This window comes from Pan troglodytes, chromosome 9, assembly GCF_028858775.2.
Source record: "Pan troglodytes isolate AG18354 chromosome 9, NHGRI_mPanTro3-v2.0_pri, whole genome shotgun sequence".
Lineage (NCBI taxonomy): Eukaryota > Metazoa > Chordata > Mammalia > Primates > Hominidae > Pan > Pan troglodytes.
Window position 1 is genome coordinate 48,714,109 of NC_072407.2, and position 11,733 is coordinate 48,725,841.

An 11,733-nucleotide genomic window follows, 5' to 3' on the forward strand; every position below is an offset into this window, starting at 1 on the left:
GCACCCTCCAGCCCACCCCCACCCTGCCCTGCAAGAGGTCCTGCAGGCCTGGCCAGCACCCTCTTTCTCTCCCTACAGCGCTCCTCAAGGAACTGTCTGGCCTTAATAAAAGAAGTGAAACCTCCTCAGTCATGTTGTGACTTCCAGCATCTCCCTTAATTCCCACACTAGCCCTGGGAGATGTGCATTGCCACGGGCCCTATTTCACAGATGGGAAAACCAAGACTGAGGGAGACTGTGGCTCACCCAGGGATGCAGAGCCAGGCACAGACAAATCTCATGCTCTTAGCCATGCCATACGCCATCATCTCCACTCCGGCCCTACACCTGGAGCCCCTACACCTGGATACCCCACATGTAGATGCCCCATGCCTGGGCATTCAACATGCCTGGATACTCCATGCCTGGGTGTCCCAGGCCTGGGTGCCCCACATCTGGGCATCTCACACTGGCAATGGGAACAGGCTGAATGGGGGCCCCTGCCCTGGAGACCCTGACAGCCCTGCTCCCAGAATCACTAACACTCGCAGGAGGGCCTGCGTTTTTATTTCTGTCTCCTTGGGCAGGAAACATGGCCAGGAGAGAGATAAGGAGGAAAGAAAGGAGGGGCAGGCTTCTCTGGAGCCAGGGCTGCTGCCTCCCCCTCCACACACAGGGCAGAAGAATAGAAGGAAGTGGCCAGAGAAAGGCAAGTGTCTGAGTCGGGGGGTAGGGGATGTGGGGCAGGGAGGTTATCATCTACAAATAACCCTATCTCCAGGACACCCAGGAGAGGTTCAGAAGGGGCTGAGGCCAGAGGGTCTGGGCTGTGTGGCTGAGGGGGTGGACAGGGGTCATCAGTGTCTGCCTGGGAGATGATCAAAGGGCCACACAGAGGACAAGGACATGACCCAGGACCCTCCCCTCTGCCTGCTGCTCTGACCCTGCAGTTGGCCAAGCAGGTTGTGCAATGTCCCATCCACCACACACCCTGGACCCACCTGCCCATTGGATCAGTCCTCCCCCAATCCATCCAAACCTTCGTTCCCCCACCCACTCATCCATCCATCTACTCCTCCTGCCTCCCTGCCTCTGAGCCTTCCATTCTCTGTTCCTTCTGTCCACCGCATCTACCTTTCCTCTTCTCCTTCTTTCCACTGCATCTACCTTTCCTCTTCACCTTCGTGACTCATTCTTCAGGTCCCAGCTTAGAAACAACATTCTCCGGGAAGCCTTCTCAAACATCCCCCCAAAATCCAGTGTAAGGAACATGGCCCATGGCCTCCCACAGCCCTGGTCTTCTCTTTCTATGATACTTATGACAACAACAATTTCATACTCACATCCATTTCCCCTGCTACCTGAGGTAGCTGATAATTCTTCAGCACCCAGAACAGTGCCTGGCATACACTAGGTGCTCAATAAGTTCATCTGGCATCTTTACTTTCTTATCTGTGTCTCCTCTCTCTTCCCTGTCTCTCTTTCCCTTTTCAAGGCTTCCTGAACACCTACCTGAGCCAGGTTGGTGTTTGCCACTGCCCTTGAGGCTGGCAGAGCTAGCATGGGAGTAGATGAGGCAGTGGAGTGGATGGATATCCTACCCACAAATCATATGACCAAAGGTAGAGAGAGACTGCATTCTGTTTGGGGTAAAGGAGGAGGAAGAACTGAGAGTGGGCTTCTCGGGGGAGATGGCACTTGGGCAGTGGAGATGGCAGTGGAGATGGGCAGTGGAGATGGCTGAGGGGTAGGCTCAGGAGTCACACAGGGAAGCACAGGCAGCTTTAGGGAGTGGGAGGTGTAGGGAGGAAGTCTCCCTGAAGAGAGGGGGCAGAGTGAGAGTGATGCAGTAATAGCAGTATCGAAGTAGTGGCAGGGAAAGAGAGATGTGGGGGTGAGGCAGGGAGGGAGGGAGAGAAAGAAACAGAGATAGAAACAGCAGAGAGATGAGGGAGAGCTAGACAACATGGCAATGTGACAGAGAGAGAGAGCAGGACACCAAGAGACCCCATCGCATGCCCAGGGTGTGTGCTGGTGGAGGCCAGAGGACAGTCCAGGTGCCTGGCTATGGTGTGTCCTGCCTTTGAGAGAGTGGCAGGCCCTAGGCAGGGGTTGGGGGGGCCTGGCTGCTAATCTCCAAGAGAAATGGTCATGGCCATAGGCCTTAATGGAGTCGATGACTCACAGTGTGTGTGGGGGGGGTGGGGAGGTGGGGTGGGGATGGGTCCCATGCCAACAGCTATGCAGGAGACAGCTCTGGCTTTGAGGATGAAACTCTGTAGCCAGGGCCAGTGCCTGGGGCCTGCTTACTGTCTGGATGCCTCCAACATCGAGAGGCTGCCTTTGAAGGAGAGGCCTGGCCGAGCCCAACTCCTAGCCTCTGGCTGGGCTGTGTCCTCTTCCCGTCCTTCAACCTCTTCCTCTCCTGGACTGGGAGGGGTAATCTGGGGCCTTCCAGAGGTGGCCAGGAAATGGGAAGGAGGGTGCAGCACCAGTTTTGGGGCCCCTCTAACGGTGAAACTGGGGTGCAAAACATGGGATCTGCCATGACATGGACATCAGGATGACTAAGAGGCCCTGGAATGTGGGGAGCAAAGCGAAAGGCCCAGGGATGTTCCTGTCCTCAGAGCAAACTGTTTGAGCCTGGCCTTTCTGGGCCTAGATCTTAGCAAACCCTAGGCATTGTTCAGGCTCAGAGTCCAGGTAGAGCAGACTTGTCATCTGCCCTCTGGGAGGGCTTAATTATTAAAATTAAAACAGCTACTATTTATTCAGAACTCACTTGGGGCCAGGCATGGAGCTACGTACTTTATACAAAACACTGTGTTTGTCCCCAGTGACTGTCAGTTGCAGGCACAAGTATCACCCCTGTATTAGTTATCTATTGCTGTGTAACAAATCACCCCAAAGCTTAGTAGCTTAAGACAGCACTCATTTATTGTCTCACAACTTCTGTGGGTGAGAAACCTGGGCATGACTTAAGAGGATCCTCTACTTCAATGTCTCTCACAAGGCTGCAATCAAGTCGTCTGCAAGGGCTGTGGTCTCATCTGAAGGCTTGAATGGGAAAAGATCTCTTTCTCAACTTAGTCAGTGGTTGTTGGCAGAATTCAGTTATCTCTGGGCTGTGGCCAGAGGCTGCTGTTAACTCTTCATCACGTGGGCCTCTCCCACACACACAATTGCTTTTTCAAAGTCCACAAGCAGAAGGTGGTAGAGTCTGCTAGCAAGGTGGAACTCACAATCTTTTGTAACGTAAGCAGATACAAAGTAACATCCTCAACATAGCTGTATTCTATTGATTAGAAGTAAGTTAGTGACTCAGTGGAGAGGATTACAAAAGGCCATGAACACCAGGAGGCAGGGTCATTGGGACCATCTTAGAGGTTGTCAGCCATGCCTCCATTTGATAGATGCAGAAACAGAACCATGAGAAGTTAATCATTCAAGGTCACAGCTAATGAGTGGCAGGGCCAAGATTTGGACATGGGTCTGTGGGACTTCCAATCTGTAGCAATGCAGAGCCCAGGCTCTGGTAACAGACTGGCTCCACCCCTTACCAGTGATTGATCTTGGGCTAGTTAGTTACCACTTGAAGCCTCAGTTTCTTCTTCCGTAAAATGAGGATAACAATCATAATGATAGAAAATCTCACGTAGCACTTACTTTGTGCCAGGTACTCTTCATGTAAGTCTTTTTATGAATGAGCTCACTTGATTCTTACAAGCACCTGTAAGTATGAGCCCTCCCATTCTGCCCACCCTAAATCATACCATGAGATTTCCTTTTTTTGAGGGGGGAGGGGAACCAAGTTTTGCTCTTGTTGTCCAGGCTGGAGTGCAATGGCACGATCTCAGCTCACTGCAACCTCTGCCTCCCGGGTTCAAGCGATTCTCCTGCCTCAGCGTCCCGAGTAGCTAGGATTACAGGTATGCGCCATCAAACCCAGCTAATTTTTGTATTTTTAGCAGAGGTGGTGTTTCCCCATGTTGGTCAGGCTTGTCTCAAACTCCTGACCTCAGGTGATCCACCTGCTTTGGCATCCCAAAGTGCTGGGATTACAGGCGTGAGCCACCGCGCCTGGCCCGACATTTCCTTTTGAAAACTGTCCAGTGGTTTCCCTTCCCACTAGAAGTAAAAGCCAAAGTCTTTTGCTCCTTGCTCACTCCTTTCCAGCCACTCTGGCTTCTGGCTGTGAATTGTCCTCCCAGGGCTCTTGTGTGTGTAGTTCCCACAGCCTGGAGCCCAGTCCTGCAGCTGGGGCTCCCTCCTCACTTCCTGCGGCCTCTGCTCAAGTGTCATCTCTTAGAGGGCCCTGGGTCCCCCTGTTTAAATACCACTCCCCCTCCCATTTTCTTTATTTTCCCCCTTTGTTTTTTCCCCTCCTGTTTTCTTTTTCTTTTTTTCTTTTCTTTTCTTCATTTTTCTTTGAGACAGGGTCTCACTCTGTCACCCAGGCTGGAGTGCAGTGGCACAATCACAGCTCACTGCAGCCGCAACCTCCTGGGCTCAGGTCCTCCCATCTCAGCCTCCTGGGTAGCTGGGACTACAGGCGTGCATGCACCACCATGCCTGGCTAATTTTTTAAGAAAAATATATTTTCTGTAGAGACGAAGTCTTGCTATGTTGCCCAGGCTGGTCTGGAACTCCTGGGCCCAAGTGATCCTCTCACCTTGGCCTCCCAAAGTTCTGGGATTACAGGCATGAGTCACTGCACCTGGCCCCCGCTCCCATTTTCTATCCCCTTACCCCACTTCTCTTTTCATCACAGTGCTGACGTTATATGATATCAGTTTTGGTTTCTTCATTGTCTGTCCCCCTCAATAGATCATGAACACAAGGACAGAGGCATTGTTTGTTCCACCCAATCACTAGTACCCAGAATAGTGCTGGCCTACCCCAAGGCACTCAATAAATATTTGCTGAATGAATGATTGGATGAATGCTAGCTTTTGGTCATTGAGGGTAAGGCCGTGAAAAGCACCTCTGACCCTTCAGTCCAGCCTGGCTGCACCTCTTCCTCCACTCCTTGCCTTCTCCCTCTAAAAAACTGAGGTGAGGAGGAATTCTGGGTTCTTGGGAATCACTGAAAAGAAGCCACCCTACTGTCGCTCAGAGCAAAGATATAGCCTGGCCCTGAAGGGAAGGAACTGCTCTGATACCTTCCATCCATCAGTCCTGGCTGCCATCCACTGAATTCAAACAATTTGGTTAGATAGAGCAGTTATGTCCATTTCCAGCCGGGCGCGGTGGCTCACGCCTGTAATCCCAGCACTTTGGGAGGCTGAGGCAGGCAGATCACCTGAGGTTAGGAGTTCAAGACCAGCCTGGCCAACATGGCAAAACCCCATCTCTACTAAAAATACAAAAATTAGCCAGGCACAGTGGCGCGAGCCTGTAATCCCAGCTACTTGGGAGGCTGAGGCAGGAAAATCGCTTGAACCCGGGAGACGGAAATTGCGGTGAGCCAAGGTCGTGCCACTGCACTCCAGCCTGGGTGACAGAGTGAGACTCCATCTCATAAATAAATAAGTCCATTTCCATTGTAGTGGCAGAGAATGCAACAATGAAAAAACATAAATGTGAATTCAAATGCCAATACAAATACTAATAGCTCATGTTTATTGAGCTGTTACTAGGTGTGAGGGGCTGAATTCTCTCCTCCCCAAATTCATGCTGAAGTCTTAACCTCCAGTACCTCTGAATTTGACTGTATTTGGAGTTAAGGTCTTTAAAGAGATAATACATTAAAATGAGGCCACTAGGATGGGTCCCAATCCAATGTGACTTATGTTCTTAGAAGAAGAGACTGGGACATGGACCCGCACAGAGGAAAGACTGTGTGAAAGCATGGTATGGAGACAACTGTCTACAAGCCAAGGAGAGAGGCAGCAGAAGAAACAAACCCTGCTCACACCTTGATCTCAGACTTCTGGCCTCCAGATCTGTGAGGATGGAAATGTCTGTTGTTTAAGCCAGCCAGGCTGTGGGACTTGGTCAGAGCAGCTCTAGCAAGCTCAGACACCAAGCATGATGCCAGGCTGTGTGTGCAAATCTGGCCAATGAGATACAAAGGCAGTATTAATGAGGTTTTCCTCTCTCTTATAAAGAAGCGGGTTGGGTGTGGTGACTCATGCCTGTAATCCCTATGCTTTGGGAGGCCGAGGCAGGAGGACTGCTTGAACTCAGGAGTTTGAGGCCAGCCTGAGTAACATAGGAAGATCCTATTTCTAGTAAAAATTAAAAAAATCAGTCCAGCATGGTGGCGCATGCCTGTAGTCCCAGCTACTTGGGAGGCTAGGAAGTGGGAGAAGCATTTGAGCCTAGGAGACTGAGGCTGCAGTGAGCTATGATGGCACCACTGCACCCCAGCCTGAGTGACAAAGTGAGACCCAGTCTCAAAGAAAAAAAACAAAGGGAAGAGTCCCACTCTTTGAAGGCCTATGAACATTGTTGTTTGAGTATGCTCTGCCTGGAGCTGCTGCAGCCATTTTGCCACCATGAGGCAAGCAAACATGGATACACAGAAAGATGAAGGGTACCTGGGTCCTTGATGCCTCTGCTGAACTATGAATTACCCACCCTAGTTCTGGACTTTTATTTATATGAGAAAATGGAAATTCGTTGCTTTTTAGGCCACTTTGATTTGGGCTTTTTGTTACCTGCCTCTACACCAGCGTGGCACCCCAGTGACAAAGGCAGTCCCTAGTCATACCCCAAGGCCCTGAGAAGTGGAGTGACCTGTCTCACATTATACAGCACGTGAATGGGGTTCTGAGACTCAGGCCTCATCTTTCTACTCCAAAGTTCAAGTTCTCTGGGCTGTTTCAAGCTGCCTTGGCCCTGAAATTTTGGATGGGACAAGATCCCTGGAATCTGAAACCACTTGGCCTCCCACATTGCCATGGGAAGCAAGGAGGACTCCGAGGATGGAACCAAGGCCAAGGGGTGGACATTTAGTGGAAGCAGTCATGGACTCAGGGAGAGGCAGGGCTTGGTCAGAGTCAGGGGCAGCAGACCACAGATGAGGCCACCAGGGGAGGCTGTGAGCCTCAACTTCCTCCCCTACACATCGGAAATGATAATAGCGCCTACCTCTTTGGCTTGCTGTGAGGATTAAATGAGAAAATGCAAAATGCCTAGAGCAGTATCTGGCCCATAGTGAGTAGTCATAGGTCTTAGTTTGCACTATTACTTTGTGACATCAGCCTGTTTCCGTTTTGTCCTCCAGTCCCCAGCTGGGGCCCTGCCTCCTTCCACCTGAAGCAGCAGCATGAGTGGAAAATTGGCTTTGGGAATCTCTGAGTCCTTCCATTATAGGAATTTGTCCGGGTAGCAGAGCAGCTCTGTGATGTTGTGTATTGAAACCCAAGAGCCCCGCCGGCACGACTGGAATTCAGGAGAAGGGTCCCTCGGGATTCCCTGCACAGCCTGCCAGGCCCACCCACGCTCTCCTCACTGTGTCAGGCTGGCTGAACTCGGAGGGCTGGACTGTGATTAAAGGAACTGTGGTTCCAGACGATGGTCACCCTCTTAGCTACTGTGTATCCAGCACCACTGTGTACTTCATTTCATTCACCAACCCAGTCCTCCTGAGCGGTAGGTATCCTGTCCCTGAAGAAGAACTGAGGTTCAGAGTGGCGAGGTCAGTTTTCCACAGTAAGCGGCGAAACTGTGATCTGCACTCAGACCTGTCCAGAGGGAAAGCTTGTGCTTTGTCCACTCTCAAGCACACAGAAAAGTGTCACTTCATCCCACCCAAGCTAAACCCAATTGAGAATCCAAATCACGAATTGGTCACCAAAGACTGTGGTTAATTTAGAGACCACTATGTGTGAAGTGCTGTGCCAAGCACTGTGCTCTGATATCCCTCTTGGGGTTTCACAGTTTATCTTACCACGGTAAAGGCTCTGAGAAGTCCTGCTATAAAGAAGCCCCTTTAACGTTGAGTCACTACCAGCTTCCTGCTTGGTAGAGTTCTGTTTTCCAAGAATCCCATTCACACCCCTTGCACAGAACATGCTTTTGAAAAAGGTCAGTCTAGAGAATGGGAATGCTGGGGAGAATCCTTCCAGGACCTTCAGAACAAACCCACGCAGACGATGCGACTTCCTCCCCAGAGGGGCACAGAGATAGCTGAGAACAGAAAGGGAGGGACTCCAGACTTGAAGTTTCAAAAGGGCAGGAAGTACTCAGGTACCTGGATGATAGATCTGGGGATCGAGTGTGGGTAGATGGATAAAGAATGATCTCCACCCACACCTCCAGCCAGAAGGAATTATTCAGACTGTGGAGGGGGAGATGGGAGAGGATGTGGCCAGGGAGAGGGGTCAGAGAGCCCAGAGGATGCAGCAGGACTGGCTGTAAGGATTCAATGCTGGAAATGGAAAGCACTGTATGAATTTTAAGCAGCAAATGAATTAAAACCGAAAATTAGATGGTTGCAAAACTGTGGGAGGGCTGGAGAAGGGCAGTCAGGGGCAGCCCCTGGACTTTGGTTTGGAAGGTCATGCCTGTTGATATGACTCAGATGTGTGGAAGCTGCTGCTGCCACTGGAATTGCCACATACCTGCGAAGCTGGTGAGCAGACGCTAGGGCCGCCCAGCTGCAGCTCGGTGGCTACCACCTCTCTTCCTCCTTCCCCACCTCATGGGGGCATGTTTACCTATAGAACCTCATTCATAGCCCAGATCCTAGCTGCAAAGGAGTCTGGGAAAGATGACTGCTTAGCTTTCCAACTTCCCTCTGACAGAATAAGATTCTTAACCTGGGAGTCAGTGTCCCAGAGGCCAGGAGAGCACTCAGGGCCCCTCCAAGAACCTGCCTCGACATTCAACAGCAGGCCAAACCATAGGGGCTTGCTTGTATTAGTCTGTTTTCATGCTGCTGATAAAGATATACCTGAGACTGGGTAATTTATTTAAAAAATAAAAAAGAAGTTTAATGGACTCACTGTTCCATGTGCCTGGGGACCGAGTGTAGTAGGAGAGAAAATCAGAGAGGAGATGGGGGCAGCTAGCAGGTGGATTATGCAGGGCCCTTGCACCTTGCGTAGACTTTGACTTTGACTCAGCATGAGATACTGCCATCGCAGAGTTTCAAGCTGAAGAATGAAGTGACGTGACCAACATTTTAACAGGCTCACTCTGAGTAGTGTATAAGAAGAGATACACCTGCGGCGGGGGAGGCAGGAGAAGGGAGTGAGAGCATGAGAGCTGAAAGTGAGGGGCCGTTGCAATAGCCCAGGGGAGAGATGAGGGTGTTTTGGAGGAAGATGGTGGCAGAGGAGGTGGCGAGAAATGGCTGGATTCCAGGCTCATTTTGCAAGTGCAGCTAACAGGATTTCCTGACAGATCAAATGTAGGGGGTGAGAGAAAGAGATGAGTCAGGGATGACGCCAGGGCTTTTGGCCAGAGCACTGGAAGGATGGAGTTGCAATCAACTGGAAAGATGAGGCCATGGTTCTTCCTGCTTCTTGCAGGTTCTGGGGGGAGGTGGGGAAGATGAAGAGTTTAGTCCTGAACTTGTAAAATTTACAAGTTCGAACTTATGTTCATCTTCAAAACAGCTGCCAGAGTGTTATTTCTCTGAAAGAAAAACAAAGGAAGGAACAAACAAATCTCTAGTTGGCTAAGTCATGAAGTTCTAACTCTTCAGCTTGGGTGGATGAGTCTTTAATGAAACCTGCCCAGACGCATCTTCCCAGCTCTTCGCTCTCTGCCCATCCATGTCCCCCTGTGCTCCCAGCCATCACTGAGCATCTCTTGTAGACCATTCATCCATTCATTCCCTCCCTCCCTCAGCATTTGTTTAGCATCTACTCTGCCAGACACGGAATTCGGCATCAGGGCTACAACCCTCTTGGAGCTCACATTTCCCATCACCCTGTCCCCAACCCTAGTGCCTTTGCACGAATTGTGTCATTTGCTTCAAATACCAGCCAGCTCTTTCTCCTCTCCCTGTTTACCCTCTAAGGCTCACTGTTACCCTGTCCTCTGGGGGACATTTTTGATGCCTCAGACACAAGGAGGTCAATATTTCCAGCACCCTCTGCTCCTATCATCTGTGGGGGCTTCTCAAAGGCAGAGACTTGTCTTTATTCAGCCCTCTATCCCCCAATATTTGCTTGATTGCTTGAATGAATGAGTGTTAGTAAGGATTCAGCAGCTTGGATCTTGGTCTGAGCCACACTTGGCTAACGATGTCCTTTTGGTCATGGCCTCAGCAGGGATGAGCTGGCCACGATTCTAACCTTTCTAGAAAACAAATACTGGCAAATACTGGCAATATCCTTTTGAGAACCAGGTGGACCCTTAGAGCCTTATGGTGGGTTCTCCAGGGTAGAGAGGAGGAGGGAGGCTCCTGATCCCAGTTAGTCTAAGCCACCAGCACCAGACATCCACTATGGCCTCTGAGAGCCAGGGTAACCATGGAAACCAGGCACTGGGGGTGGGAGGAGCAACGAGTGGAATGAAGCCAGGCCCACAGAGAGGCCAGCAGGCCAGGCTGGGCTTTGGGACCACTCCATGTGTATATGTATTGGGTGGGGGATGGGAGAGGTGGGGAGTGTGTGTCCCAGAGGCCAGGAGAGCACCAGCTGCAGGAAAGGGGGATCTGTAAGGCATAGACTCAGAGCTCGGAGCTCACGAAGTGTCCTTGTGTTTCCCACAGCACAGGGGCCCTGGGCTCCAGCCCCCTTCTCTGAGAATCAGGAAAGAAAAACAAGTGAGAGGTATAGAGAAAGGGGCTGATAGTGATAAAAGACAGCAGAGGCCCAGGAGCTGAGCAGGGAGGGCAGGGGAGGGAGAGGGAGAGAGAAAGAGAGAAAGAGAGGCTGTTTGATGGAGAAACCACAGAGATGGGGAGGGAGAGAGAGAGAACGCGATACCTACATAGAAAAAGAGAACTGGCAGAAGACAGAAGGAAAAACAGCAACACAGAGACTGAGAGACACACAAGGATGAGTGGAGAGACAGAGGGAAAGGGAAGAGCTCACAGGGAAAGATGAAGTAGAAATGGGGCAGAGGTGGAGGGAGAAACAGCAACAAAGAGCAAGGGGAGGGGCTGGAGAAAAACGGGGCATAGAAACAGAATCAACAAGTGGGGACACAGAGAGGGCGTCAGCCAGAGAGAGGCCAGAGTGAGTGTGAGCAAATGTGAGAGGAAGAAAACAAGTCAGAAACAGACAATCAGGAGAAGAAGAGGGAGGCGATTGAGGCCGAAAGATGATCAGATTGGCAGACGGCACGGGCTGAGCTACAGAGACCGGCTCCCAGCCCTACTCCAGGCAAGCCTTGGGCCCTCTGCCATGTAAAAGACCCAGAGAAAATCCCAGTCTGCCTTAGAAAGTCACCAGAACTCGGCCCTTTGTCTCCCCAGGAGAGTAGCCAGGTGGGGTGTCCTGTCCCAAGCCGAGGCCCAGATGCGGTGGCCCTGGCTATTCGGTGGGGACCCTGAGGAGTAGTGGCTGCAGCAGCAGTGGCAGGTTGGCTGCTGGAAGTGTTTATCAGTGGTGGCTGCCCTCCCAGGGCCCTCCATATGGTCTCGCATATGCTTAGCAACTTGCCTCTGAACTATAAGCTGTATTTACACCCGGGCAGGTGACGGCCTATTGTTGGGAAAGGAAGCTGGCAATGTTTTCCATTTCAAGGTGGTGTTGCCATCTAGGCAGGCTGGGATTCCCAGGCAACCTGCAGCTCCTGCTTAGTGAAAAAATAAGAGCTACTGCTTTGCCGCCAAGAGATAAATTCCTC